The sequence below is a fragment of the Scyliorhinus canicula genome, chromosome 17 (assembly GCF_902713615.1).
Source record: "Scyliorhinus canicula chromosome 17, sScyCan1.1, whole genome shotgun sequence".
NCBI lineage: Eukaryota > Metazoa > Chordata > Chondrichthyes > Carcharhiniformes > Scyliorhinidae > Scyliorhinus > Scyliorhinus canicula.
This window is the reverse complement of record NC_052162.1, coordinates 10,741,584-10,769,407: the sequence shown is the minus strand read 5'-3', so window position 1 is coordinate 10,769,407 and position 27,824 is coordinate 10,741,584. Positions and strand designations below refer to the sequence as shown.

Genomic DNA, 27,824 nt, shown 5'->3' with positions numbered 1-27,824 from the left:
CTCCCTGCAAAAAAAGCACAAAACAAAATGGAGGCAGAGGTCATGTCCTAAAATGGTTGAACTCAATGTTGAGTCCAAGAGGTTGTCAAGTACCGAGTCAATAAAGAGGTCCTGTTCCTCAACCATACGTTGAGCTTTATTGAAACATTGAAGGCCAAGGAAGGAAAGGTCAGAGCGGGACCAAGATGGAAAATTGAAATGACAGGTCAATAGAAAGCTCAGGGTAATGCTTGTGGATTGAACGGAAATGTTCCGTTAAGCAGTTACCCAGTCTACCGTTGGTCTGCACCACATTGATTGGATGGTTTTATTTCCTTTCTGCTTTCGCTCGAGGTTGGTTTAGCTCAGTTGACTTGACAGCTGGTTCGCAGTGCAGGAAAAAACCCAACAACGTGTGTTCGATTCCTGAGGTTATTCATGAAGGCCACGCTTGCTCAACCTTGCCCCTCGCCTGAGGTGTGGTGACCCTCAGGTTAAGTCACCACCAGTCAGCTCTCCCCCTCAAAGGGGAAAACAGCTTATGGAACTATGGCGACTTTAAGAACAAACAAAGAAAGGTACAGCACAGGAACAGGCCCTTCGATCCTCTAAACATGTCTAAACTAAAATCTTCTACACTTTCGGGGTCCCTATCCCTCTACTCCAATCTTATTCATGTACTCACTATTTCCTTTCATTAGAATATTAGTCCACAGTTAGCACTTTCAAATCCCTCTACAAAATGTAGACTATTAACCTGCATGCCATTAAAAAAGCAACATATAGCCCTTAGAGGGCCAAAGACATTTCTATATCGGTTTTATTACACTGTCGTATCATTTAGTAGAAGTATTTCATTGAGCCACAGCTGTTTGATGAAGATCCTCATGGGGGTGCTGTGCAACGTGGAGTGATCTCTGCATCAACATGAAATGGAATGCGTGATTGTGCATGGAATTTAATTTTTTGTTTCATCAGCCCTTCACTGCCGAGTGCAACATCCTAGTCCAGAGAGGAACACAGTTGATTCACGGCTAATTGGTAGGAGTTGCAGTCAATTAACTAAAAAGGTAAAGCCTCTGGTAAAACTGCGGCGTTAAAAAGTTTGATTTGATTAATTAAGGACACACATTGATCAGCCAGCATGATGCTCATATAACCTCGCCAAGCAATTAAGTTGCTGAGGCCTACTCTAACCTGCTGCTGATGTTCACCTCAGTTTGCAGGTTCAGAAAGGCATGTGACAGTGCCAGGCTGTGATTAATGAATGTGTGAGAGAGCTATCATGGTACGGGAAGCTTGCAAATTTACGCCAAAAAAAATACCCATGAGGAATACACCAGCATTTGTTTTCTTTCGATGGACATGACTGGATTATTTTAACTTTGCCGCGTGATTTTCTTTATGATTCCTTGTGTGGTGAATGTGATTCACACTATATATAGTTGCCAATATCACTCCATGTATATATGTTCGTTATCTACCCATTGTAAGTGCAGTTGCACTATCCAACCACCAGGGGGAGTCGCTCTGGGATTACGCGAGAGTTTGTACTGGGCTCCTCCCCCTGGGACTGATGTATAAAGATCAGTGCCTTAGAGCCAGCCTGCCAGTTCACCTGAAGTTCAGCGACGAATAGGCTGGCTCTATTGTAAGTGTATTAAAGCCTCTGTTCAGATCCAACTACACATTTTCGCTGAATTGATGGTTCCATCACCTTGCAATCAGTGGCAGGAAAGGGCAGCATGGTAGCACAGTGATTAGCACTGTGGCTTCACAGCGCCAGCGTCCCTGGTTCGATTCCCGGCTTAGGTCGCTGTCTGTGCGGAGTCTACACGTTCTCCCCGTGTCTGCGTGGGTTTCCTCCGGGTGCTCCGGTTACCTCCCACTGATCCCGAAAGGTGTGCTGTTGGGGTAATTTGGACATTCTGAATTCTCCCTCTGTGTACCCGAACAGGCGCCGGAATGTGGCGACGAGGGGCTTTTCACAGTAACATTGTTGCAATGTTAGCCTACTTGTGACAACAAAGTTTATTATTATTATAAAATAATGGAATCCGAGGAGAAAATAGAACAATCTCTAAAAAAATAGAAATATAACAACGAATAGTCAGCATGGATTTCAAAGGGGAAATTCTTGCTCGACCTAACATATTGAATTATCTTGAGGAGGTAACAGAAGTTACACAATGGTAATGCAATCAATTTAGTTTGTCTTGATTTTGCAAAAATGCCTTCAATGAGACGATGAGATGCCCCATCGCAGACTAATGATTAAGATCAGAGAATGTGGAGTTCAGGTCCGTATGGCAGGATGAATTGCTAGCTGGCTCCGAGACGGAAAGCAGAGGGCGGGGAGAAAGGGTGGTGACTCACATTGGCAGAATGTGGGATATGTTGGTCCACAAGGATCAGAGCTGGGTCCTCAGCTGTTCACAAATTACATTAACGATTTGGAGTTCGGAATCAAAAGCAGTATTTCTAAATTGGTGGCTGGTACCCAATTTAGAAGGACAGTCAGGGCCGAGGAGTGCCGGCAGTAAATTACAGGAAAACATTAATAAACTTGGATAAATAATTGGCAAATGAAGTTCGGCATAGATAAATGTGAGGCAATACATTTTGGTAGGAAGAATAGGAGGTGCCTTGGTAACTTGCAAGGTCTAGGTAAGTCTAGGTGGGGTAGAGGAACAAAGAGATCTTCGAGTACAGACACATCGATCACTAAAAGTTCCACAACAGATCAAAAGGCCATTGAAGAAAAGCACTTGGCTTAATTAACTCCTGAATGACCCTCTTATGGACTGAACTGATCTCGTCACACACCGGCTGGGATTCTCCCCTACCTGGCGGGGTGGGGGGTCCCGGCGGGATGGAGTGGCGTGAACCACTCCAGCGTCGGGCCGCCCCAAAGGTGCGGAATTCTCCGCACCTTTAGGGGCCAAGCCCTAACCTTGAGGGGCTAGGCCCGCGCCGGAGTGGTTGGCGCCCCGCCGGCCGGCGAGAACAGCCTTTGGCGCCATGCCAGCCGGGGCCGAAGGGACATCGCCGGTCGGCGGAAGTCAGCGCATGCGCCGGAGCGTCAGCGCCTGCTGACATCATCGCCGCGCATGCGCAGGGGAGGGAGTCACTTCCGCATCTGCCATCGTGAAGACTATGGCGAATGCGGGAGGAAAAGAGTGCCCCCACGGCACAGGCCCGCCCGCCGATCGGTGGGCACCGATCGCGGGCCAGGCCACCGTGGGGCAACGCCCGAGGCCAGATCGCCCCGCTCCCCCCCAGGACCCCGGAGCCCGCCCGTGCCGCCTGGTCCTGCCGGTAAGGTAGGTGATTTGATTCCCGCCGGCGGGACCGGCATGACAGCGGCGGGACTTCGGCCCATCGCGGGCCGGAGAATCGCCGGGGAGGGGCCCGCCGACAGACGCGGCGCGATTCCCACCCCCGCCAAATCTCTGGTGCCGGAGACTTCGGGAGACGGGGAGGGCGGGATTCCCGCCCATCTTCTCTACGGAATGGTACTGCACTCCATATGCTTCACCTGATGCCTGTGTCTATATATTTACATTGTGTATGTATTTTAAAAAAAAAATGTATTTATTCAGAGTTTTCAATAAGTTTACAAAACCCTCCCTCCAATATGGAAAATAATACAAAGAAAGAAGGGCAACATGCCAACAGAACAGAACAACTTAACCCTGTAAACGATAAACAGTTTAGCAAATTAACACTAAATTCAAAACAGGATAGAACATGCGCCCCTTACAAAAAGGAAAAGAAATCCCCCCCCGGGTTGCTGCTGCTGTTTCTTTTTAAATTAAGGTTTTGCAAAGTTTTCCATATTAAATACTAATAATCTTAACACAGCATCTTAGTGAACATTAACCTAGTGCATAAAGAGAATATACATCAGCAATCCACTAGACGATACCCCCCCCGCGCCTCAATCCTCCCACCCCCTCCCATCGGGGCACTCACCGTGGTGCCATGGTGAAACGAGCGTGAAGGGCCGGCCGCTCAAAAACGGCGAGCGGCGATTTTTCCGAGTTGGGGGGGGGGGGGGGGGGGGTAGAATCGCTGGGGGCGCCGGGGGGCGTAAAAAATGTTGGGAGGCCCTCCCGCAATTCTCCCACACCGCGTGGGGAGCGGAGAATTCTGCCCGTGATGTTCCATTTGTGCATCCCTTTCCAGCTGTGGGCTATTTGGATCCACAGGTAGCGAAATTTGTGTCAGGCTTGTTTAAACGGCAGTCCTGTTAGTGCTGCCCCCCCCCCCCCCCCCCTACTTGTGGGTGTACCGGGAAGATCTCGCTTTTGCTCATATTGAGTTTGTAGCCCGAGAAGGCTCCAAACACTTTCAGGAGCGCGATGATTCCGTCCATGCTGCTTTGTGGGTCCGAAATGTAGAGGAGCAGATCATCTGCATAGAGTGAGACTCTGTGCTCTCTGCCGCCCCTTCAGATCCCCCTCCAGCTTTTTGCCGCTCTGAGCGCAATTGCTAGTGGCTCGATCGCTAGAGCGAACAGCAGCGGGGACAGTGGGCATCCTTGTCTGGTGCCCCTGTGTAGATCGGAAGTATCGGGAGTTGGTGTTGTTTGTCCGTACGCTCGCCATGGGAGCGCTATATAGGAGTTTTACCCAGGAGGTGAACCCTGTTCTAAGCCCGAACCGCTCCAGTACCTCTATGAGGTATTTCCATTCGACCCTGTCGAAGGTCTTTTCAGCGTCTAGGAGACAATCACCTCTTGTGTTCTCTCCCCGGATGGGGTCATTATCACGTTCAGCAGGCGCCTAATGTTCGAAGTAAGCTGTCTACCTTTGACAAAGCCCATCTGGTCTTCGGCTACCACCTCAGGCACGCAGTCTTCCAGCCTTTTGGCAAGGATCTTGGCCAGTATTTTGGCATCCGCGTTCAAGATTGAGATTGGTTGGTATGACCCACATTCCGTTGGGTCTTTGTCCTTCTTAGGTATCAGTGAGATTGAGGCCTGTGCTAGCGTGGGTGGCAGTGTGCCCCTGGCTAGCGAGTCTGTGAACATCTCCCGCAGGTGCGGGGCCAGCGCTGTCGCAAATGTTTTGTAGAAGTCCGCCGGGAACCCATCTGGTCCCGGCGCCTTCCCCGCCTGCATGGAGCTAATGCTGTCCATGATTTCTCCCAGTGCTAGTGGTGCTTCCAGTTCCTGTTTTCTGCCGTCCCCCACGACTGGTATGTCCAGTCCATCAAGGAACCGTTTCATTCCGGACTCCCCCCACCCCGGGGGCTCTGAGGTGTACAGCTCTTGGTAAAAGGTCCTGAATGCTTTGTTGATCTTTTCTGGTTCCGTTTCTAATGTGCCCCGAGTGTCGCTGATTGGCGCAATTTCTCTGCTAGCTGCCTGCTTTCTCAGCTGGTGTGCCAGCAGGTGGCTGGCTTTGTCTCCGTGTTCGTACAGGGTCCCGCGCGCCTGGCGGAGTTGATGCACTGCTTTCCTGGTGGAGAGTAGATCGAAGTTCCTTTGTAACTCTTTCCTCTCCGCCAGGAGATCTACGGTCGGGGCCTCGGAGTATTTGCGGTCTACCTCCAGTATGGAGTTGACCAGCTGCTGCCTAGCCGCCCTTTCCTCCCTATCTCTTCGCGCTTTGAAAGCGATGATTTCCCCTTTTATTACGGCCTTTAGTACTTCCCAGAACGTAGAGGGTGAGACCTCCCCGTTCTGGTTGTTCTTGTGTGTACTCTGCCATGGCCTGCGATATCTTTTCATTGAAGGCCTTGTCAACTAGTAAGGCACCGTCCAACCTCCATGTGGGGTGCTGGGCCCTGCCCGTCTCCAGCCTCACGTCCATGTAATGTGGAGCGTGGTCTGATATCACCATTGCGGAGTATCCCACTTTGTCTATCCCCGGAAGCACCGTTTTCCCCACCACAAAGAAGTCAATTCTGGTGTATACGTTGTGTACTGGGGAGAAGAAGGAGAATTCCTTCTCCCCTGGGTGGGTGAACCTCCAGGGGTCCACCGCTCCCATCTGTTCCATAAAGTGACTGAGTTCCCTTGCCATGCTTGAAGTCTTCCCCGTTTTGGGGTTTGATCTGTCATTCGTTGGGTCCTGCACACAGTTGAAGTCCCCCCCCATGATTAGTTGGTGCGTCGCTATGTCCGGGATTTCCGCCATGGTCTTCTTGATGAAGCTCGTGTCGTCCCAGTTAGGCGCATACACGTTAACTAGTACTACCGGTGCCCCATCCGGGACCCCGCTGACCATGACGTACCGTCCCCCCGGGTCCGTAACCGTCTTTGTCACCCTAAACATCGTTCTCTTGCCGATCAGTATTGCCACCCCCCTGGCCCTTGCCCCATAGCAGGAATGGTAGGTCTGTCCCACCCAGTCCTTTCTTACCCGCAGTCAGTCCTGCTCCCTCAAGTGTGTCTCTTGGAGGAAGATTAGGTCGGCCCTCATATTTCTTAAGTGGGTGAGGACTCTGGATCTTTTCACTGGGCCGTAGAGTCCCCGTACGTTCCAGGTGACTATCCTGGTGGGGGGGCTTCTGTCCCCTTGCTCCTGCGGGGTCAACCATATTTACCTGGTGGACGCGCCCCTGCCCTCCGGGGTTCCCCTTTGTTAGGGGGCCGTCCAGGATGGCCGTTGTTGCTGCTCTCTCCATGTGGTCGGGCCCCTGCCCTCCGGGGTTCCCCTTTGTTAGGGGGCAGTCCAGGATGGCCGTTGTTGCTGCTCTCTCCATGCGGTCGGGTCCCTGCCCTCCGGGGTTCCCCTTTGTTAGGGGGCCGTCCAGGATGGCCGTTGTTGCTGCTCTCTCCATGTGGTCGGGTCCCTGCGCTCCGGGGTTTCCCTTCGCCCAGGGGGCACCCGCCATGGCCGCCCACTGTGCGACCGCCACGCGGGTAGCCCCCTGCGCTCTGGGCCTCCCTTCACCCAGCGACTGTACTGGGTGGATGCTTGCAGCGATTCCTTGCTCCGAGCCCTCTGTTGTGGCACTTTTGTTGCCCTATTGTTGTTCCTTTTCTAGCCTGGTTTGTCCCACCGTCCCTGCGTTCCCCACCCCTTGGGTCCTTCCCTTCCTGTGCCCCCTTCTCCCTTTCCCCCCTTTTCTCCCCCCCTCCCGTATATCCCTCCTTTGTCCCTCTTTCCCCTGCTCCTATCCCCGTTTGTTCTCCTGCCTCTATTGAGTTGTCCCCCCTCCTCCCTGTCTGGCGCCTTCCCCCCTGTTGGGGGCACGCTGCGGTCCTGCTTTGCTGCATGTCCCCAACGTTAGCTTTCTTGCTAGTGTGGTGACCCCCCTCGCGGGAATTTCTGTCTCGCGTCTCCTTTGCCCAGCCTCTGCGTTTTTCTGTCTGCTCTTCCCCCATCCTACTCTGCGCTCTCCTCGCTTGCTCTCCCTTCTCCGCTGCTCTCGTTCCCTCGTGCTGGGGCCTGGTCTCCCACCTGTGGTGATCCCTCAGGTAGCGGTTTTCTCTTTGATCAGGGTGCGCTCGCCCTGATAGGGGTGGGGGGCTGCCGTTGCTTCACCCCCCCCTCCTCCATCGGCGTGCTGTTACCCCTTGCCTGGGGCCCCGTATTTCGACCTTCGCTGCTGTTTTTCCAGCCCATGTTCCTCGATAAACTGATTTGCTTCGGCGGGGGTTGTGAAGAAGTATTCTCTTTTTTGGTATGTGACCCAGAGTTTCGCTGGGTACAGCATACCGAAACGCACTCTGCTCTTGTGAAGAGCTGCTTTTGCTCTATTAAATTCGGCCCATCTCCTGGCGAGGTCTGCCCCAATGTCCTCGTAAATTCTAATGAAGTGTCCTTCCCATTTGTAATTTCTGTTCTCCCTGGCCCAGCGCAGGATTGTTTCCCTGTCTTTGTACCGATGCAGTTTAGCTATAACTGCCTTCGGGCAGTTCCCCACCTTGGGCTTCGGGCGTAGCGACCGGTGTGCTCTGTCCATTTCTGGTGGGTCGGGGAAAGGTTCCCTCCCCACTAAGTTGCCCAGCATCTCGGCCACATAGGCGGTGGGGTTTCTACACTCAATCCCCTCTGGTAGGCCCACTATCCTGACATTTTGCCTTCTCGAGCGGTTTTCCTGGTCATCCACCCTACCCTTCAGGCTCCCCTGTATTGTGCCCAGTCTCGCCACCTCTCTCTCTCTCCAGGGCCATCATCCGGTCACTCATGTCAGTTGCGGCCTTTTCCAGTTCCTTAATGGTTGCCCCTCGGGCTTCCAGTTTCTTGTCTTGGGCTTCCAACTTTTCCTCTTGGGCTTCCAGTTTCTTCTCTGCTCTGCCCAGGGCGAGCTGCGTCTCCGCCAGGGCCTTGGCCATTGCTGCCTGTACTGCAGCCTCCATGTCTGCTCTGGCCTCTGCCTTGTTTCTCTGCTGATGTTCCCTCAGTGCCTCGGCGGCCCTCCAGTTCCCATCTGGCCCAGGGGGGAAATACTCCTGTCTGACCAGGTGCTCGGTCCGTTCAGCGGTCTTTTTGCCAAAAAAATCCGCGGGGAACCCCTGAAAAAGATCGCGGACCGGCGGGAGCCTCTTCTGAACACGGCCGCTCCATTTGCAGACGCCACCGGAAGTCTACATTGTGTATGTATGTATGTCCTATGTTGTTTTCATGTATGGAATGATCTGTATGGACTATACGAAGAACAATACTTTTCACTGTGCCTCAAATCAATCAAATCAATCAATTGTGAGAGGGTTAGAATTGAAAAGTGGAGAAGTTTGGGTGAATCTGCATTGAATCTTGGTTAGACTACACAGAGTATTGTGAGCAGTTCAAGTCACCACATTATATTAAGGAAATGGAGGCACTGGAGAGATGCAGAGAAGATTTACAAGGATGATACCTGGAATATTGTGCGCTGCCTTGGTCTCCTTCGGATGTCCTTGCTCCCGAGGGAGTGCAGCATGACTGATTCCTGGGACGGCGTGACTGACATATGGGGAGAGATTGAATCGATTAGGATTGTGTTCGCTGTAGTTCAGAAGAATGAGGGTGGATCTCCTCGAAACCTATAAAATTCTAACAGGACTAGACCAGGGTAGATGCAAGAAGGATGTTCCCGTTGGTGGATGTGTCCAGAACCAGGGATAACAGTCTGAGATAACAGAGTAGACCATCTAGGAGAGCGATGGGGAGAAATTTCTTCACCCAGAGAGTGGTGAGCCAGTGGAATTCATTACCACAGGATGTAGCTGAGGCCAAAACATTGCATGTCTTCAAGAAGTAGTTAGATATACCACTTGGGATGAAGGAGGTCAGAGGATATGGGGCGAAAGCGGTATTAGGTTATTGAGTTGGATGATCAACCATGATCGTAATGAATGGATAGCAGACTCAAAGGGCCGACTGGCCTCCTTCTGCTCCTTTTTTCTACGTTTCTATGATACCAGAAATGCATGGGTATATGAAACAGGATCGATAGGCTTTAGGGTGCCTTCACTCTGGAAAAAAAGAAGGCTGAGGGGTGACCTAATAGAGATCTTTAAAATTATGAAAGTTTTTAATAGAGCGGATACCGAAAGAATGTTTTGTACTTTGGGGAAGAGCAGAACCAGAGGTGATCAGTATAAGATTTATAAAAAAATAAATTTAGAGTACGCAATTCATTTCTTTCAATTAAGGGGTGATTTAGCGTGGCCAATCCGCCTACCCTGCACATCTTTGGGTTGTGGGGTTGAAACCCACGTAAACACGGGGAAAATGTGCAAACTCCACACGGACAGTGAGCCAGAGCCATGATCGAACCTGAGAACTCGGCGTTGTGAGGCAGCAGTGCTAACCACGCGCCACCGTACTGCCCGCGATCAGTATAAGATAGTCACCAAGAAATCCAATAGGGATTTCAGAAGAGACATCTTCACCCATAGAATGGTGAGAATAATAATAATCATTTATTGTCACAAGGAGGCTTCAATGAAGTTACTGTGAAAAGCCTCTCGTCGCCACATTCTGGGGCATGTTCGGGGAGGCCAGTATGGGAATTGAACCCGCGCTGCTGGCTTTATTTTGCATTACAAGCCAGGTGTTTAGCCCACTGTGCTAAACCAGCCCCTTTGAAACTGCTACAGGGAGTTGAAGTGAATAGTACAGATGCATCTTAAGGAGAAACCAGACAAGTATTTGAGCGCAAAGGGAATAGGTTTCAATGGTAGATTTAAATGAGAAAAGTTAGGTGGAGCCTGGAGTGGAGCATAAACACTGGCATGAGGTGGATTCTCAGCTGACTGACTTGTGGCCCTATGTGTGGTATATTCAATGTTATCCTGTGTTAAGACACTACCCTAGCCACAAAGTGCACAGTCTGTGCTTCCATTTACAGAGAAACACACATCTCCAAGACCCAACCAACACCGTTTCAGTCTTCTCCGATCTATCTTTCAGTAAAGTAAAGTCACCATAGTCCCAGATGACCATCGGCTGCTTTCCCCTTTAAGGGGGAGAGCTGACTGGTGGTGATTTAACCTGAGGGTCTCCACACCTCAGGCGAGGGGCGAGATTGAGAAGGCGAGGCCTTCATGAATAACCTCAGCCGGCTCACTCTGCGTCACGAACCAGCTGTCCAGCCAACTGATCTAAACCGTCCCCCAAACTGTACGTAGGAGTGCAAGTGAATCCCCAGTTAATGCCCACAATTGTACACAGCTGTACACAATTAAACAGAGAAAAACGCAATTAACAGCAAGAGGCCAACTACATCCTGGCTCTCCCACATCAACTACGCCCACCCACAACCTTCAGGGAGAAATCACATCCTCTGCTTATTGCGACATTGCTTGTGTGTCAGCTGTGTCTCAATTACAGCATCTCAGTCAGAAATTCGTGGATTTAAACCTTGTGGAGACCAAGTTCCAAGCCGATACTCCCAGGGCCGTGCCAATGGAGTGTGGTATTGTTTTTCCGATGAAACTAAAGTGCCTTCTGTGCTCTGAGCTAGATTTAAATCCCATGGTGATACCTACGAGAAGTGCAGGAGGGTTCTCCTGGTGTCCTGTCCAACACTTAATCCTTATCCAACATTTTAAAGAGATTACGTGGTAGTTAACACGTTCGTGTTTGTGCAGGATTTGACTGCCGTGTTTCTTCCATTACAAAAGTATTCGGACATCAAGAAAGTACTTAATTACCAATGCAGGCATATTAATGTTATGAGGTCATGAAAGGCACTGTTTAAATGTAAATTAATTCTTTAACATCGCTCAGACTGGGAACTGAATGAAACAGGACCCAATATTGGGCGGCTGGTAACACAGTGGTTAGCACTGTTGCCTCACAGTGCCAGGGTCCCGGGTTCGATTCCTGGCTTGGGTCACCGTCTGTGTGCAGTCCGCACGTTCTCCCTGTGTCTCCGTGGGTTTCCTCCGGGTGCTCCGGCTTCCTCCCACAAATCCCGAAAGACGCGCTGTTCGGTAATTTGGACATTCTGAATTCTCCCTCTGAAATGAAATGAAAATGAAAATTGCTTATTGTCACGAAATGAAATGAAAATTGCTTATTGTCACAAGTAGGCTTCAAATGAAGTTACTGTGAAAAGCCCCTAGTCGCCACATTCCGGCGCCTGTTCGGGGAGGCTGTTACGGGAATCGAACTGTGCTGCTGGCCTGCCTTGGTCTGCTTTCAAAGCCAGCGATTTAGCCCTGTGCGAAACAGGCCCTAGTAGGCTTCAATGAAGTTAATGTGAAAAGCCCCTCGTCGCCACATTCTGGCGCCTGTTCGGGGAGGCTGGTACGGGAATTGAACCGTGCTGCTGGCCTGCCTTGGTCTGCTTTGAAAAGTCAGCGATTTAGCTCAGTGTGCTAAACCAGCCCCTGAACCGAACAGGCGCCGGAATGTGGTGACTTGGGGCTTTTCACGGTAACTTCATTGTAGTGTCAATGTAAACCTACTTGTGACAAGAAAGATTATTATTATATTATTTTAATTTTGTAGTAGAAATGAGCAGCACCCTGCTATTTGTTTTATCTGGACTGCTATTCCTGTTGATATGTAAAGGCCCTGCACTGATATGTACCCTTAATTAATTCTCTGTTGATGCCTTCCTTTTTCATTCTTTAGGTTGCTTTCCTGGGCTCCATATCTTGGTAGAAGAGATAGCATTTCATCTTAATGATCTATAATGCTGATGCTATTAAGTAAAAAAAAAAGCAAAACACATCAGGGGATTTTTTAAATTACAGTTTAATTGCTAGCTTTTCACCAGTTCCACAGCATCTTGAGATATTAGTTAAAGGAATGGCAACCCAACCACAATATTATATTTCAACTTTATTTAAACATTTTGGCAGCTAGGCACACTTCAGCTTGAACCATTGACCTTCCAGCATCACGGAAGTACCTTTGTCCAGGGCATTGGGCCGAATTTTGACAACACAGTCTGAGCCTGTGCAAGGTACCTAATTTAACTCGGATGCTTCAGGACTGTTCAAGTGTTACGCTGAGGAATAGCTTTGCTTTAAGCAATTGGAATTCTCTGCCCAAATGCTTTTCAAAATTATTTGAAGAAAGAAAGAATTGAGGAAAATTATAATAAGATATACAGAGATAAAATTCATGTTGCTTTTTTCAATAAAAATATTTTTATTTAGAGTTTTTCCATTTTCTCTGATCAAAACACATCCTTAAAACTGGTGGTTCTTCTTACTCGATGGCTTCACATTAAAGAGAAGGAAGGGGACAGCAGAGGTCGAAGCGAAGGCACCACAGCTAGCCCCGCTGTGCAGACAGGGGGTACAAAGCAATAATGGTAGGGGATTCAATAGTCAGGGGCACAGAGTGGCGCTTCTGTGGCCGTGAAAGGGACTCCAGGATGGTAGTTTGCCTCCCTGGTGCCAGGGTCCTGGATGTCTCCGAGAGGGTACAAAACATCCTAAAACGGGAGGGAAATCAGACAGAGGTCATTGTCCACATTTGCACAAATGACATAAGTAGAAAGAGTAGCGAGGTCCTGCAATTTAGGGAGTTCAGTAGAAGATTAAAAAGCAGGACCTCTGGGATAGTAATCTCAGGATGACTCCCCGTGTCATGTGCTAGCGAGGCTAGGAACAGGGAGATAGTGCAGCTGAACACGTGGCTAAATATGTGATGTAGAAGGAGCAGCGCTCCGAAAGCTAGTGATTTCAAATAAACCGGTTGGACTTTAACCTGGTGTTGTGAGACTTCTTACGGTTGTAAACAGATTAGGAAGGTGGGTTGGAGGAGGAGAGGGCATTGGCTGAAGGTAAGGAGCCTCTAGCTTTCGAATCGCACCATTGAAAGTGGGAGTAGGGAAGTGGATAAAAGGTTAATGGTGATAGGGTTGATACTAAGGCAGCATGGAAGTTTACAGAAACTGAGCAAATAATTTGTTAGTTTAGCAGGGCAACTCAGGGGTGACAGAGCCCTGATCCCCCAGATTCGTCTCGTTATCTATCACATCGATACTTGTGAGAGCATGCAGTGCGCAAATTGGTTGCTGCATTTTCTACAATTCGACTGTACTTCAAAAGTACTTAATGGATTGTAAAACCCGTTCCCCTGAGGTCAAGAAAAACACGATATGAATGCGTGTTTTTTTTCTCTTTTATCTCGCCACCTTGTATAATTATCCCCTCACTGGGCCAAATGGGAAGTTAACTGTCTAGGTTTCCTGTGGGTTTCCTATTACCAAACATTGTGCCATAGAAAGATGCTCACAAAACCCACGTCCATGCTTTTGTTATCACTAAACTCCCACTGCCAACCTCTGTAAACTGGAACTCCTCCGAATCTCTGCTGTTCCTAACTTGCATTAAGTGCATTAACTCCCTCTCGCTATTTGTTCCGTTCCCAGAACTGTCTGTGCGGAGTCTGCATGTCCTCCCCGTGTGTGCGTGGGTTTCCTCCGGGTGCTCCGGTTTCCTCCCACAGTCCAAAGATGTGCGGGTTAGGTGGATTGGCCATGCTAAATTGCCCGTAGTGTCCTAAAAAGTAAGGTTAAGGGGGGGGGGGTTGTTGGGTTACGGGTATAGGGTGGATACGTGGGTTTGAGTAGGGTGATCATTGCTCGGCACAATATCGAGGGCCAAAGGGCCTGTTCTGTGCTGCACTGTTCTATGTTCTAAGTCCTGTTTGACCATCAACCCCGTACTCGCTGACCCACAATGTCTCCCCATCTGGCAATGTCATGGTTTTAATCCTTGTGTTCAAAAATCCCACCAAGGTCTCACCTCCTCCCTATCAGGATCTCTGTGCTCTAATTCTGACCTCTTGACCACCGTCAGTTTTGATTTTTCCAACATTGGTGGCTATGCCTTCAGCTGTCTCGGCCCTAATTGCTGGAATTTACGCCCCAAACCTCTTTGTCTCTCTAATCCTTTAAGATCCTCCTTGAAATCTATCCCTTCAACCAAGATTCCATTCAGGGAAGTCCAATTTGGCCGACAGTAGATTGTTCATGAGAAGATGTCAGGGCTGTCCCTTCCCCTCACAGGCATCTTTGGGGTGCAGAGTACTGGTCTCACGCACTGCGCCCATCCTTGACTGACCAACAGGAGCTCCAGACACGAAGGTCAATGGATTGTGGACTGGAGAGTACCTGTTGATGTTGTTCTGGTGCAATCGGAGCCCACTAGACCATTCAATGTGGCAGAAAAGGGAGTCTCTGGGGATTCTGTGCCAATAAGACTGTCATAACGCCAGTGTGGGAGGGTTTGTAGATGTGTGTCTTGTCAGGGTTAACCATGTCGAGGGACTTTGGATGGCATACAGCTGCTGGTGAAAGTGACTCAAAGACTGAAACAATTGATTGGGAAGTGAGAGATTCAACATTGCGGAGGCTGAGTTGGAAAGACTGTGAGACTGCAGTGCGGGAAGTAATTGAGTTCTTGTAACTACGTGGGGCATAACTTTGTTATATCAACTATCTGAAGTGAAATATACCTTTTTATTTGAAATACCTTTCACTTGTTAATTACTGTTTGTATTATGTTGATTGTTGTTGCTTTGTTACAGGAACATTTAAAAAAAGTGAAATCTTATCTAACGTTTTCTTTCTGTTGGTTTGTGAGTTAACTGCCTTTTCTAAACGTTTATCAGTTTAAATTGTTGTCATAATAAGCACAAAGAGAAATTCTGGCCTGGCACTCCAGTGGAGTACTGAGGGGGTACTGAGGACTAAACCAAGGCCTTGTCTGCATCTCATTTGGACATCATAGAGGCATTGCAGTAGAAAAGGAGGCCATTCAGACCATCGAGTCCATGCTGGTAAATAATCCATGCGGCTATTTGAAGGGATAGGAGGCAGAATTATGCCTGGTGTCCTGGTCAATATTTATTCCTCAATTAACCCCCCAAAAACCCCATTTATTTCATTGATGTTTGTGGGATCTTGTTGATGTCCTGAGGTCATGAAAGAAGGAAACGAATATAGGGCGCGATTCTCCGCAAATGCGGCGAGTCGTAAAGGCTGCCGTGAAACTGGCCGTGTTTCACGGCAGCCTCCGCGCCCCCTCCCGGGACCCGATTCTCCCCCCCGGGCGGGGCTAGCAGCAGGGCCCCGTGAAGCACGGCATCGCGGGCTTAGCGACCGTCGCTAGGACCGCGCGCCAAGCGTCACGCCGGCTGACGCGCACGATGACGTCAGCCGCGCATGTGCGGATTGGACGGCTCCAACCCGTGCATGCGCGGGGCCGTCATCTCCTTTGGCCGCCCCGCGGACTGATCCTGCGGGGCGGCGGAGGGAGAAAGAGTGCGTCCGTTATGGGCCCATGCCCCCCTTGGGCCTGGCCGTGGTACTGCCGTGCCAATCGGGGCCCTGGACGCCCATAACGGGCATGTTGCAGCCGTTTTTACGACGGCCATAAAGGCCTGGGAACTCGGCCCCTTGGCCTGGGGAGAATCGCTGTTCGCCATAAAAAACGGCGAGCAGCGATTCGTGTCGTGGGGCGGCCGTGGGGGGGGGGGGAGAATAGCGGGAGGGCGTGAAAAATGTAGGGGACGTCCTCCTGCTATTCTCCGACTCGTCGTGGGCAGCGGAGAATCGCGCCCATAGCGCCTGTCGCAGCAACAGGATATCCCAAAGTGCTTGACAATCAATAACTCCCTTCGTCTTGCATTGGAGCGTCAGCCTTAATTTATGTGCTCAAAAGAACCTGGAACCTCAGAGGCAACAACCACTGAGCAACGCTGACACAAAGGTGCTACATAAATTCAGATGTTTCTTTCTTCTTTGCTTTCATGGTGACAGACCGGTCCCCGTTCTGTAAAATGCTGCTTTCACCTGTCTTTCCCTCTCACATGGTAACTCACGTTTCCTGATCAGCTCGCCCCAAAACTTCCACCTTCACTGTGCATCGGAAGGAACATGGGGCTCATTTCCCGATAATTAATACGCAAATCTGTGATTCCAGATATCGCTCTGCTTTAGTGGCCTGAACATCCCTGTAGGGATTGGAGGCACAGAGCACGTTTCTACACGGGTGGCAATTAAATGGCTCGCATGAAAAAAAGCTTTGTTAGGGAAGCTAAAAACCAGAACTGGCAAATCACTCCCTGGGTTCCTTAGTTTGGAGGTGAAAAGAAAGTCTTTGAAATCTGCAACCATTCAATTGAAGAATTGTGGGAATGAAAATAGATTCAAATGACAGTAATCTCTAAATTTTTGAACTAAATTTCATTCCCTGACACCAAGAAACGCAGCAAATGTACCATTCTTCAGGCATTGTGAAATACAATGTCAATGTTCAAATTATTTACAAAGAAATGTGTATAGTTGCACTTCAGGTCATTTAGGTCGCGTAACGCATGCTTACTATTTCATATCTTGAAATTAACTTCCAATTTCTCAGGAAAGGTCATCAACCTGAAATTCCGAGCTGGACTTTACATGCCCCCGCTGGTCACTTTGCTCCAGTCTCCTTCACAAGTCTTGTCTAACAAGCCCTTTCATAATCTTAAAGACCTCTGCCAGGATATTCCCTCAGGCTTCTCCTTCCTCGAGAAAAGAGCCACGGCCATTTTAATCTTTCCTGATAAGTTATAACCTCTCAGTTCTGCTAACATCCTTGCAAATGTTTTTCTCGCATCCTCCCCAGTTCCTCGATATCCTTCATCAGAATTGTCAGCAAGCGTTTATGTTAACATGCCGGCTGCTGTTTGGGGATTTGGTAGGAGGATGGGATTGCTGTTATTGATATGGGGGTTGACTTTGCATTCTTGTTTATTGTTGGCGGGTGTAAATTTGGGAGAAAATGTGAAAAAAGGAGGAGAATAAAAATATTTTAAAAAGAAGAATTGTCAGCAAGCAGCGTACTGTTACGCCCGGGATGAGAGGCGTCCGCATTTTCTTTAGCCCCACTATTCCACAATCGCATCATAACCAGGGGCTAGTTTAGCACACTGGGCTAAATCGCTGGCTTTTTAAGCAGACCTAGGCAGCCAGCAGCACGGTTCAATTCCCGTAACAGCCACTTCGAACAGGCACCGGAATGTGGCGAGTAGGGACTTTTCACAGTAACTTCATTGAAGCCTACTTGTGACAATAAGCAATTTTCATTTCATTTTAAAGTGTAAATGTATAATTCAGTCATCAAAATGGCCTTTGTTACTGCTAGACCCAGAATATAAAAGACTCTAACTGGGCTTCTGGCAAAATCTGGCTCCAACTCCATCTACATGTTTGCTTCAGGAAGCAAAGTATCGTACACACCCCGTCTGCATCAATGATACCGAGTTGGAGATGGTTGATAGCTTCAAATTCATAGAATCATAGAATTTACAGTGCAGAAGGAGGCCATTCGGCCCATCGAGTCTGCACCAGCCTCTGGAAAGAGCCCCCTACCTGAGCCCACACCGCCACCCTATCCCTGTAACCCAGTAACCCCACCTAAAACTTTTGGACACTAAGGGCAATTTAGCATGGTCAATCCACCTAACCTTCGCATCTTTGGATTAGGTGTGAAACGACTACCTATTATAATGAAGGTGGCCATTCAATTTCGCCAAAATGTTGGTTTGAATTCATTCTTGAAAATTTGGCGGGTAGTCGTTTCAACAAATGGGAGGAACCCTCTTGTGAATCCTTATTGTTTCAGTCTTAAACCCTGTTCTTTTGGGTTATAATTCCTGAACCTTGGCATTGCTGGGCCCACATCTTTAATTTAAAAAAACAGTCGCTTCTATGCTGGCATCAATGGAGTCACGTCTTGACAGACTCGGCGGGCAGCCCATCAGCTACTGTCATTTCCCGGGACATGGCAGAACCTCGATGTGGATTGGCCAAGATTATTCTAGAATGTCTTGCTGCTGACTCTCTGTGTTTTTGCTTTCAGATTTGTTTGGGACCTGCAGAGCTGAGCAGAATCCTTTTGGGCAGCACGGTAGCACAGTGGTTAGCACAATTGCTTCACAGCTCCAGGGTCCCAGGTTCGATTCCCGGCTTTGGGTCACTGTCTGTGCGGAGTCTGCACGTTCTCCCCGTGTCTGCGTGGGTTTCCTCCGGGTGCTCCGGTTTCCTCCCACAGTCCAAAGATGTGCAGGTTAGGTGGATTGGCCATGCTAAATTGCCCTGAGTGTCCAAAATTGCCCTTAGTGTTGGGTGGGGTTACTGGGTTCTGGGGATAGGGTGGAGGTGTGGACCTGGGTAGGGTGCTCTTTCCAAGAGCCGGTGCAGACTCGATGGGCCGAATGACCTCCTTCTGCACTGTAAATTCTATGATTCTATGAGTCTCTCTCACAGAAGAGGGGAATTCTCGCTCCAGCATTAGCTGGAACTTCCTTCAGGTACACAGAGCAGTTAGTGAGCACTCAAAGCCTGAAGACAGAGCTGGGGAAGAGAATCTTTCCGGATTCCTCTCCCATTAAAGGTACCAGACAGCTCGAAGGCCTCGCAAAAACTGCTGCTCTGATATTCTGTTTAACTGAGACAGCTGTTGGCGAGTCTGCTGAAGCTGACCACATATCAGAAACTGAGCAGTCCTGAAGCGCATCTTCTGTGGCTAATGCTCAGCCTGAGAGCCCCCAGAGGGGCTTCCAGAGCCCAAGAGTCTGGCCTGAGTGGTCCAGCTTGAGAATCCAAGCCACAACGAAGATTCAACACTTTGCATTCTGAAGGGACCATCGCCTACAAAGACTCCAACTCCAGCAGCAAAGATCCTCAAATCTCTCAGACCCGCCAATCCCTACTATTTCTAATCCTTTCCCTGCCCCCTACTGTATGTTTACCTTGTGAGTGTTTGGGCAGAGGGTGGGATGGGGTTTTGGGAATAGGTAGACTGGTAGACCATCGTTCCATTATTTCCATTATATATTCATCTTTTACTCTTGTTAAAAATAAGCAGTTTGTTGATATTTTGCTTATAAATCTGATGCCTTAAACTCATTGGAGGAGTCAAGCATTAACGATCTTGAGAAAATACATAAATTGGGCAGCACGGTAGCATGGTGGTTAGCATCAATGCTGGGTCACTGTCTGTGCGGAGTCTGCACGTCCTCCCCGTGTGTGCGTGGGTTTCCTCCGGGTGCTCCGGTTTCCTCCCACAGTCCAAAGATGTGCGGGTTAGGTGGATTGGCCATGCTAAATTGCCCGTAGTGTCCTAAAAAGTAAGGTTAAGGTTAAGGGGGGGGGGTTGTTGGGTTACAGGTATAGGGTGGATACGTGGGTTTGAGTAGGGTGATCATTGCTCGGCACAACATCGAGGGCCGAAGGGCCTGTTCTGTGCTGTACTGTTCTATGTTCTATTGATTTATCACTTGTGTTTTGACTCCGGGGTCTGTCGGGCTGGAACAGGCTGTGCACTCACCCAGGCTGTCAAAACAAAATGTGGTGACCCAGTAATGGGTGGTCCATTAGGAATGGCATAAACACCTTCTATGTAAGCATCCATTATCCAACCCCAAAGATTGATTATAAATATTTAAAATTAATTTGAATAATATTAGATTTGTTTCAAACCGAACAATCTCACACACACTCGGGGATTAAGAAAATCCTACTTTAATATTTGATAGAAATCCTTTACTTCTTTCGGAAATATTGTATCTGTGTTAAGCTTACTAGAAATATTAGAAATAAGAGCTAGCTGCCCTTTCTCGTTTGGAATTTATCTATTTTTGTAATTTTGCCTTTCACATAAACACTGAATTACGTGCTTGCTTCCTACAATAAGCTTTTACGTGTTTTCAAATTAAAAATTGTCTCACTTAGTCTTCTGTATTAATAACTTAAGGAACCCAACTTTTATTTCCTATTGGTGGGAGAATAATTACTCAGGGGTTTCACTTGAACACATTAATATGTGGGAAAATTACAATCTTACTAAAAGCTAATTGGAAATAAGGCCATTGGGAAGAATGTAATAACCTCGACTGATTCCTTGCGTTTGGATGGAGGCTGTTTAGACTAAGTGGACCCATTTACGTGTCCTTGAGTCTCACTCCCTCCAGCTCAAATTGAGAGGAGTTGATTGGGAGGCACACCTGATCCTGAATAGCCTCATAAAATTGGACAAGGATCCTAATTAGCTCCGTAGTCTCTCAGTACCAACGCTGTATTTGAAGAGGCAATCAGCTGCATATAACTGGAACATAGTATCTGGGTGTCACTCGCATTGACATCCAACTTCTCAATCACTTCTTTCTCACTTTTTAAAAGATTGCCTGATTAAAAGCTCCACTGCTTAACGTGGGTGCCATTACCGACATGTGCAGAGAAACAAAGAACAATACAGCACCAGGCCCTTCGGCCCTCCAAGCCTGCGCCGACCATGGTGCCTGCCTAAACTAAAGTAATCTGCATTTATGGAGTCCTTATCCTTCCATTCCCACCACCTATTCATATATTTGTCTAGATGTCCCTTAAATGCCGCTATTGTACCTGCGCCCACCACCTCCCCAGGCAGGAAGCTCCATATATTTACCACCTTCTGTGTAAAAAAACTTGCCTCACACATCTGTTCTAAACTTTTCCCCGTGCACTTTAAACCTATGTCCCCTAGTACTTGACTCACCTACCCTAGGAAAGAGCATCTGACTATCCACTCTGTCTATGCCACTCATAAACTTGTAGCCTCTATCAGGTCGCCTCTCAACCTCCGCCATTCCAGTGAGAACAGACGGAGTTTATCTAACCGCTCCTCATAGCTAATGCCCTCCATACCAGGCAACATCCAAGTAAACCGTTTCTGTAGCCTCTCCAAAGCATCCACATGCCAAGGGACGCCAACGTAATTAGAGCTCCTGGGAGGAGAGGGATATACCTGGGCCGTGCCCTGGCACTGATGCCTGGCACAGGTTGGCACTTTCCCCTGGCACTTCCAACCTGGCTGTTCTGGCCTGACAGTGCCAATCTGTGCCAGGGGACAGTGCCAGGGCTAGACCCTTTGGTGTTGGGGGGGGGGGGGGGGGGGGGGGAGACTGATGCCTTTAAGAGGGGAGAATGCCCTTGATACTTTCACGATGGTGGTTGGTGGAGTGAGCAGGGGTGTGACAGAGTCCCAAATACTGTTGTGATGGTTGGTCAGAGAGAGCACCCCCCCCCCCCCTCCCCCCGATTCTGCCATGGTGGTGGGAGTCGGTGGGGGGGGGGGAGATTGCCATAATAGTGATTGTGTATCAGGGGGACCACATGACCATGGGGCGGGGAGAATATTTTTAGTGCAGATCGGGACGCCATTTAAAGATGGTACCCCCAATCTGTGTGGAACCAGCTTGCCAGCTCTATCAGGACCCACTCAGCCAAAGCAAACCATGCCCCAGATTTTCTGTGCACTAAGTGCGAAAATATCCGGTGGGAAAACTCGGCTGTACATCTGGAGAGAGACAGGACAGTTTTCAGTCAGAGCCTGACCCTGCCAAATTTTGGTAAAGTTCCACCCATGGTGTCCGGGGTAACATATTAGCATCAATGAAAAAATAGTTAGAATCAGAGAATGACAGAATCCTTCCAGTGCAGAAGAAGGCCAATCAGCCCATTGAGTGTGCACCGACCCTCTGAAAGAGCACCCCACCTCGGCCCACTCCCCGCCTTATCCCCATAACCTCGCTTAATCTGCACATCCCTGGACTATAAGGGGCAATTTGAACATGGCCAATCCGCGTAACCAGCACATCCTTGGACTGTGGGAGGAAACCGGAACCCACGCAGACACGGGGAGGACGTGCAAACTCCACACAGGCAGTCACCCAAGGCCGGTTAGATAAATGGGTCTTTATCGGGCTGATAAGCTGTAACTAGTGGTTTAGTGGCCACAGGGAAATCCAAAACAAGGAGCGTAAAGAAACTTGTTTTATTACGCAGTAAACTGTATACACAATACACTCCCCAGCTGGGACTACTCATGTTCAGCTCCTATCTGGGCCTGCTTTTATGCTGGAGTCCATTACTCTGCTGATGGGCCCCAGCCCCTTAGCGGGGAAGTTTGTTTTCTACGAGTCGCACAGGGAGGCTAATTGGCCCTTCTCCGTAGATCTCGAGTGGGCTACAACAAGTGGATTGCCACAACAACTGGGACCTCAACTTACACAATATAGATCAATGACTTGGATGAAGGGGCCATTGTAAGATTTTGTTAATATGCTGATATTAGAATTTTGTATTAATTAGGACTAACATGGAGATTTCATATTAAACACCTATTTTACAAAGACTCTTAAATTCTTGCCTGCTGAGCGAGAGATATTTAAACAGTTAAGTTGATCAGGCCGCTAGCAATTGTAACTGCGAGACAGCTTAAAACCAACTCTAGGCTGTCAATACTGAGATAGAACATAGAACAGTACAGCACAGAACAGGCCCTTCAGCCCTCGATGTTGTGCCGAGCCATGATCACCCTACTCAAACCCACGTATCCACCCTATACCTGTAACCCAACAACCCCTTTTATTAGGACACTACGGGCAATTTAGCATGGCCAATCCACCTAACCCGCACATCTTTGGACTGTGGGAGGAAACCGGAGCACCCGGAGGAAACCCACGCACACGGGGAGGACGTGCAGACTCCACACAGACAGTGACCCAGCCGGGAATCGAACCTGGGACCCTGGAGCTGTGAAGCATTTATGCTAACCACCATGCTACCCTGCTGCCTGATAGTTGGTATCCTGATAATAACTTAGTTAGATTAGATTTAGATTTAGGTATGTTGCCACGAGTACAGAGGTACAATGAAAAGTATTGTTCTGCGTACAGTCCAGGCAGATCATTCCATACATGAAAAACATAGGACATACGATAAAACACTAAGTAAATACATAGATATTGGGTGAAGCATACGGAGTATAGTTGCAATTTCGTCTGACATGATTACAGCATATCTTTATTTTAAAGTCACATTCAAGGCCTAACTGAAGTTAATAACTAATGAGAATCCCTCCCTATAGTGATAAACACGAGAACCAACACATAAACCTTTTAATGAGAACAGTTTTCTAACATATTGATCATTTAAGTATAAGCAATAGAGTAAGTCAGTTCAGACAATTTGATAGTTTGACCCTAGTACTAATGGTTTTTAGTATATGTGTGAAAACAACTTGAGAAGGCAAACAGACATATTTTATGTTGAGAATGAATATAGATTATGGGAATATCATTGCTATTTCTAATTCATGTAATATCAAGAGATAGCACTGGGCGCAAGGAATGAACGTCTATTTCCAGTTACTGTTTACATGACTTCGGCCATGAAGGTGGGGAGAGGAAGCAAATGGCCTCCCTTTTAACCAGTTGAAAGTGTTAATACAAGCCATGTCCAAATATGGTACAGGGATTTTCAGAGCTGGAGATAAGTATGAAAGGTTTCAGACTTTCTTGTCACAGCATCACCATCGCCTCTCTGGTGACAACGCTCCTGAGGCACAGCTCAACGTCAGGACAAAGATAAGCGTCTTTGCGTGTGTTGTCAGCAACTCAGGGATCACAGTCGCTCGGGGCATAAGCATATTCTTGCTGTCTTTGCTGCCTTTTGGTGAGTATATTTGCCACTTTGGCTGAATAAATTTTTACTACCATTCACTAAACTCGATTGTCTCAATCACTTGGTTGGACTTTGTAGGTCAGCTCCCTGGGACCAAGAGAAATTGAGATACTAGTTGAATTGACTAAAGGTGCCAGCTGTCCTAAATTTTAATCAGGTACAAATTCTACCATTCATAGTTAAATTTACCAATGGCACCAGCATAGTTGTCAAGAGGAGGTGAAGAGTCTAAAAAGGGGATGTCGACAGGTTCAGTGAGTGGAGTAAAAATTTGACAGAAGGCGTACAATGCAGGAACATGTGAACTTGTCCATTTTGGCAGGAAGAATTGAAAAGCAATAATCTTACTGAAATAGAGAGGGAGAGATTGCAGGACGGTGGTATAGAGGGGTTTGGGTATCATGGTACATGAATCACAAAAGGTTAGTTTGCAGATACTGGGGAATAGATTATCAAAGCAAGGAGGTTTTACTGCAGCTGTACAGGGCCTTGGTGAGACTACATCTGGAGTACAGTCTCTTTATTTGAAAATGGATATAATTGCAGTAGAAGAAGTTCAGGGAAGTTTCACTCGATTCATTCCTGGGATGAAGAAAGGTTGAATTGGTTGGACCTATACCTATTGGAGTTTAGACGAATGCGAGGTTACCTTATTGAAACATATAATATATCCTGAGTGGTCTTGATAGAGTGGATGCTAGAAAGACGTTTCCTCTTCTTGGGGAGACTAGAACCAGGGGGACACAGTTTAAGCCTCGCAGTATGGTGGTACAGTGTTGTCTCACAGCTCCAGGGACCCGGGTTCAATTACGACCTCGGATGGTTGTCTGTGTGGAGTTTGCACTTTCTACACATGTCTGCGTGGGTTTCTTCCGTGTGCTCCAGTTTCCTCCCACAGTCTAAAGATGTGCAGGCGAGGTGGATTGGCCATGCTAAATTCCCCCTTAGGGTTGGGTTGCAGGAATAGGTCGGGGGATTGAGCCTGGGTAGTGTGGTCGTTCAAAGTGTTGGTACAGTCTTGATGGGCCGAATGGGCTCCTTCTGCACTGTAGGGAGAATTAAGAATGTCCAATTCACCTAACAAGCACGTCTTTCGGGACTTGCGGGAGGAAACCGGAGCACCTGGAGGAAACTCGCGCACACCTGGGGAGAACGTGCAGACTCCGCGCAGACAGTGACCCAAGCCGGGAATTGAACCTGGGTCCCTGGCACTGTGAAGCAAACAGTGCTAACCACTGTGCTGCCGTGCCGCCCACTGTGCTACCATGCAAACCACGTGAATTCTCCTTCAGACTCCCCCTAGGTTACAGTGTTACGTGCTTTTACTTGCCTGACACCTAGTGGTCGGAGGCTAGGCATATTTGCATTGCTTATGCATATCGCTACATGGGTCACAGGATCTAAGCTCCCGCTAGCGAGCCCCTATTGGCGGGGCCTCCTCCCACTCAATACAGGAACCTGTGCTCTATGAACTCAACGGGGAGATAAATCAATGACCCCCCTGGTGTTCATGGGGGTTAGAACTCAGACATTCAAAGAAAAACACAGAAAGCTACGAGCTGACGATCACCCAGGTTTTCTTCCCCTACACGTTGGCATCGCAATTGCTTCATTAATGCTTGGCGAAAAGAAACAGTTATTTGTTTCTGGCAGCGCAGAGGAAAGGAATCCTCAGACTGATTAAATTACTGGGCAGATCCCTTTCAGCAGCTATGCAGAGGAGTCTCACATCAACAAAGCCGAACCATAGCAACCAGGGAACAAGTGGCACTTAAATTGCGCCTTCGAACATCGGGAAGTACTGCACACTCACTGAAATGCCTTTGAAATGTCATCACTGTTACAGTGCAGGAAATGTGACAACTAATTTATGTGCAGTAATGTCCCACAAACAGCACTGAGTTAAATGGCTAAATAATTATTCAGTGATGTAGTTTGGGAGCAAACTGTTGGACAGGACATTGGGAGATCTTCCTTACACTTCTTCAAGGAGCCAGGAGGATAACAGGGCTTTAATTTTCATTGATTGATTGATTGATTGATTTATTGTCACATGTACCGAAGTACAGTGAAAACAAGTTCCCTGCGGCAAGGCAACGTATGCAATACGTACACAGTAGACAAAAAGAATAATCGACAAATACATTGAGAAACAGTGATAGTGCGGAACAAGGGCCAAACAAAGCAAATACATGAGCAAGAGCAGCATCCAAAACTCAAGCAGAACACTCTCTTAATGTGGCACTAAAATGTCAGCCTACATTATATCCGTAAGTGTACAGTGTTTAATGTGCAGGTTCCTGAAGGTACAAGATATCCATGTTACTTTCAGTTAATCAAGAAGGCTGCCTTAAATCCTGGTGAATTCCAATTTACTGGCATGCAAGTGGTTGATTTTGAATGTTTACGAGGTCCCTGCCAACACGGGTGAATTTTCCTCTCTTTAACTTCAAAGAAGACTCATACAGACTTGAAACGTTACTACTACTACTATTAATAATAATAATGTGGTGAATGTACTTCATGTAATTCACACTGTATAGTATTGTGTCCTTGTGGGCTCTGTCTGTGAGCTGTTGCGTGGCTCTGCCCACAGGGGGAGATGAGGAGCTTGTACAGGGCTCCACCCTCAGCTCCGCCCATGGCCCCTCCCACTACCAGAAGTATAAAGTGCTCCAGCCTTGTGAGCCTGCCCTCAGTTCTTCTGGTCGCAGGCAGGCTCGGTTGTAAGTTTATTAAAACCACAGTTTACTTCCTATCGTGCCTCGAGTGAATTGATGGTCACATCAATTTAATAGACTTCAGAAAACTATTATGGAATCAGCCCTCAAACCTGATAGACTAGAACTCGACCCGCAGGCTGCAGAGGCGAAGGAAATCTTCCTACACTGGCTTTGGTGTTTCAAGGCCTACCTGGCTGCATCGACCACCTCCGAGACTACAGAGGAGCAGAAACTCAGCCTACTGCATGCACGGGTGAGCCATCGCATCGCTATGCAACTCAACTGTACCGACTCGTATACCGAGGCCCTCGCTATGCTCGACCGATTATACGTGCGGCCAGTAAAGGAGGTCTACGCGCGGCACATTTTCGCTACCCGCTGCCAGCGCCACGCAGTCGCTAGAGGACTTCCTGCGCGACTTAAAAGCCCTTGCTTGGGAATGCAACTTTCAGGCTGTAACTGCCTCCCAGCATTTGGAACTCGGTGTCCATGATGTGTACGTAGCGGGGGTCCGGTCTAACTATGTGCGCCAGCGACTACTCGAAAAAGGGGCCCAGAACTAGGAGGACACGGTAGCGCTAGCAACCATCAATGAAAGTCGCATTTCAAAGTCTCAACTCATTCGCCGCAGACCAAGCGACTGCCCCAGGCCTGCGCCGCGCGGCCACCCACCCACTATGGAGCGCCAACGTGCCATTTTTGTGGCCAGCCCCAACACCCATGGCAGCACTGCCCGGCCCGCAACGCGACTTGCAGCAGCTGCGGTCGAAAAGGACATTATGCCAAAGAATGCCTGGCGAAGTCGAAACCCTCTAACTCCCCCGCAGTCCAGAACAATCGCTCCCCAACTCGCAGGCCCGCACGCCCCCAGGCCCCGCAATGTGGCAGTGTGTCTGCCGACTCCGCCTCCACCTGACATGTGCGACTCATGGGGGCCGCCATCTTGGCAATCCTCCCCCACACGGCCAGCCATGTGCGAGACATGGGGGCCGCCATCTTGGGTGCCATCTTCCTTGCCGCCCGTCATGTGCGACCCATGGGGGTGGCCATCTTCTTCATTGCCCGCCACATGCGATCAACTGGGGCCGCCATCTTGGCCACCACCCGATGTTCACCTCGATGACTACGACCTCCGTGGACAGTCATCACGGGGCCACTCCAGCACTGCTGATCAAGCCGCCGACTAACCGCAACTCAACGCAGTCACATTGGACCAGTCGC

The 27,824-nt window shown here is 48.6% G+C and overlaps 1 long non-coding RNA gene across 1 annotated transcript in view; it reads left to right on the top strand.

Moving 5' to 3' along the window:
- The first annotated feature begins 954 nt into the window (after positions 1-954).
- The window catches only part of LOC119952084, a 170,921-nt gene continuing 144,051 nt past the window's right edge, over positions 955-27,824 (top strand). The window contains exon 1 of the long non-coding RNA XR_005457756.1: positions 955-1,049. This is a non-coding gene — a long non-coding RNA (uncharacterized LOC119952084). The remainder of the gene's footprint in view (positions 1,050-27,824) is intronic.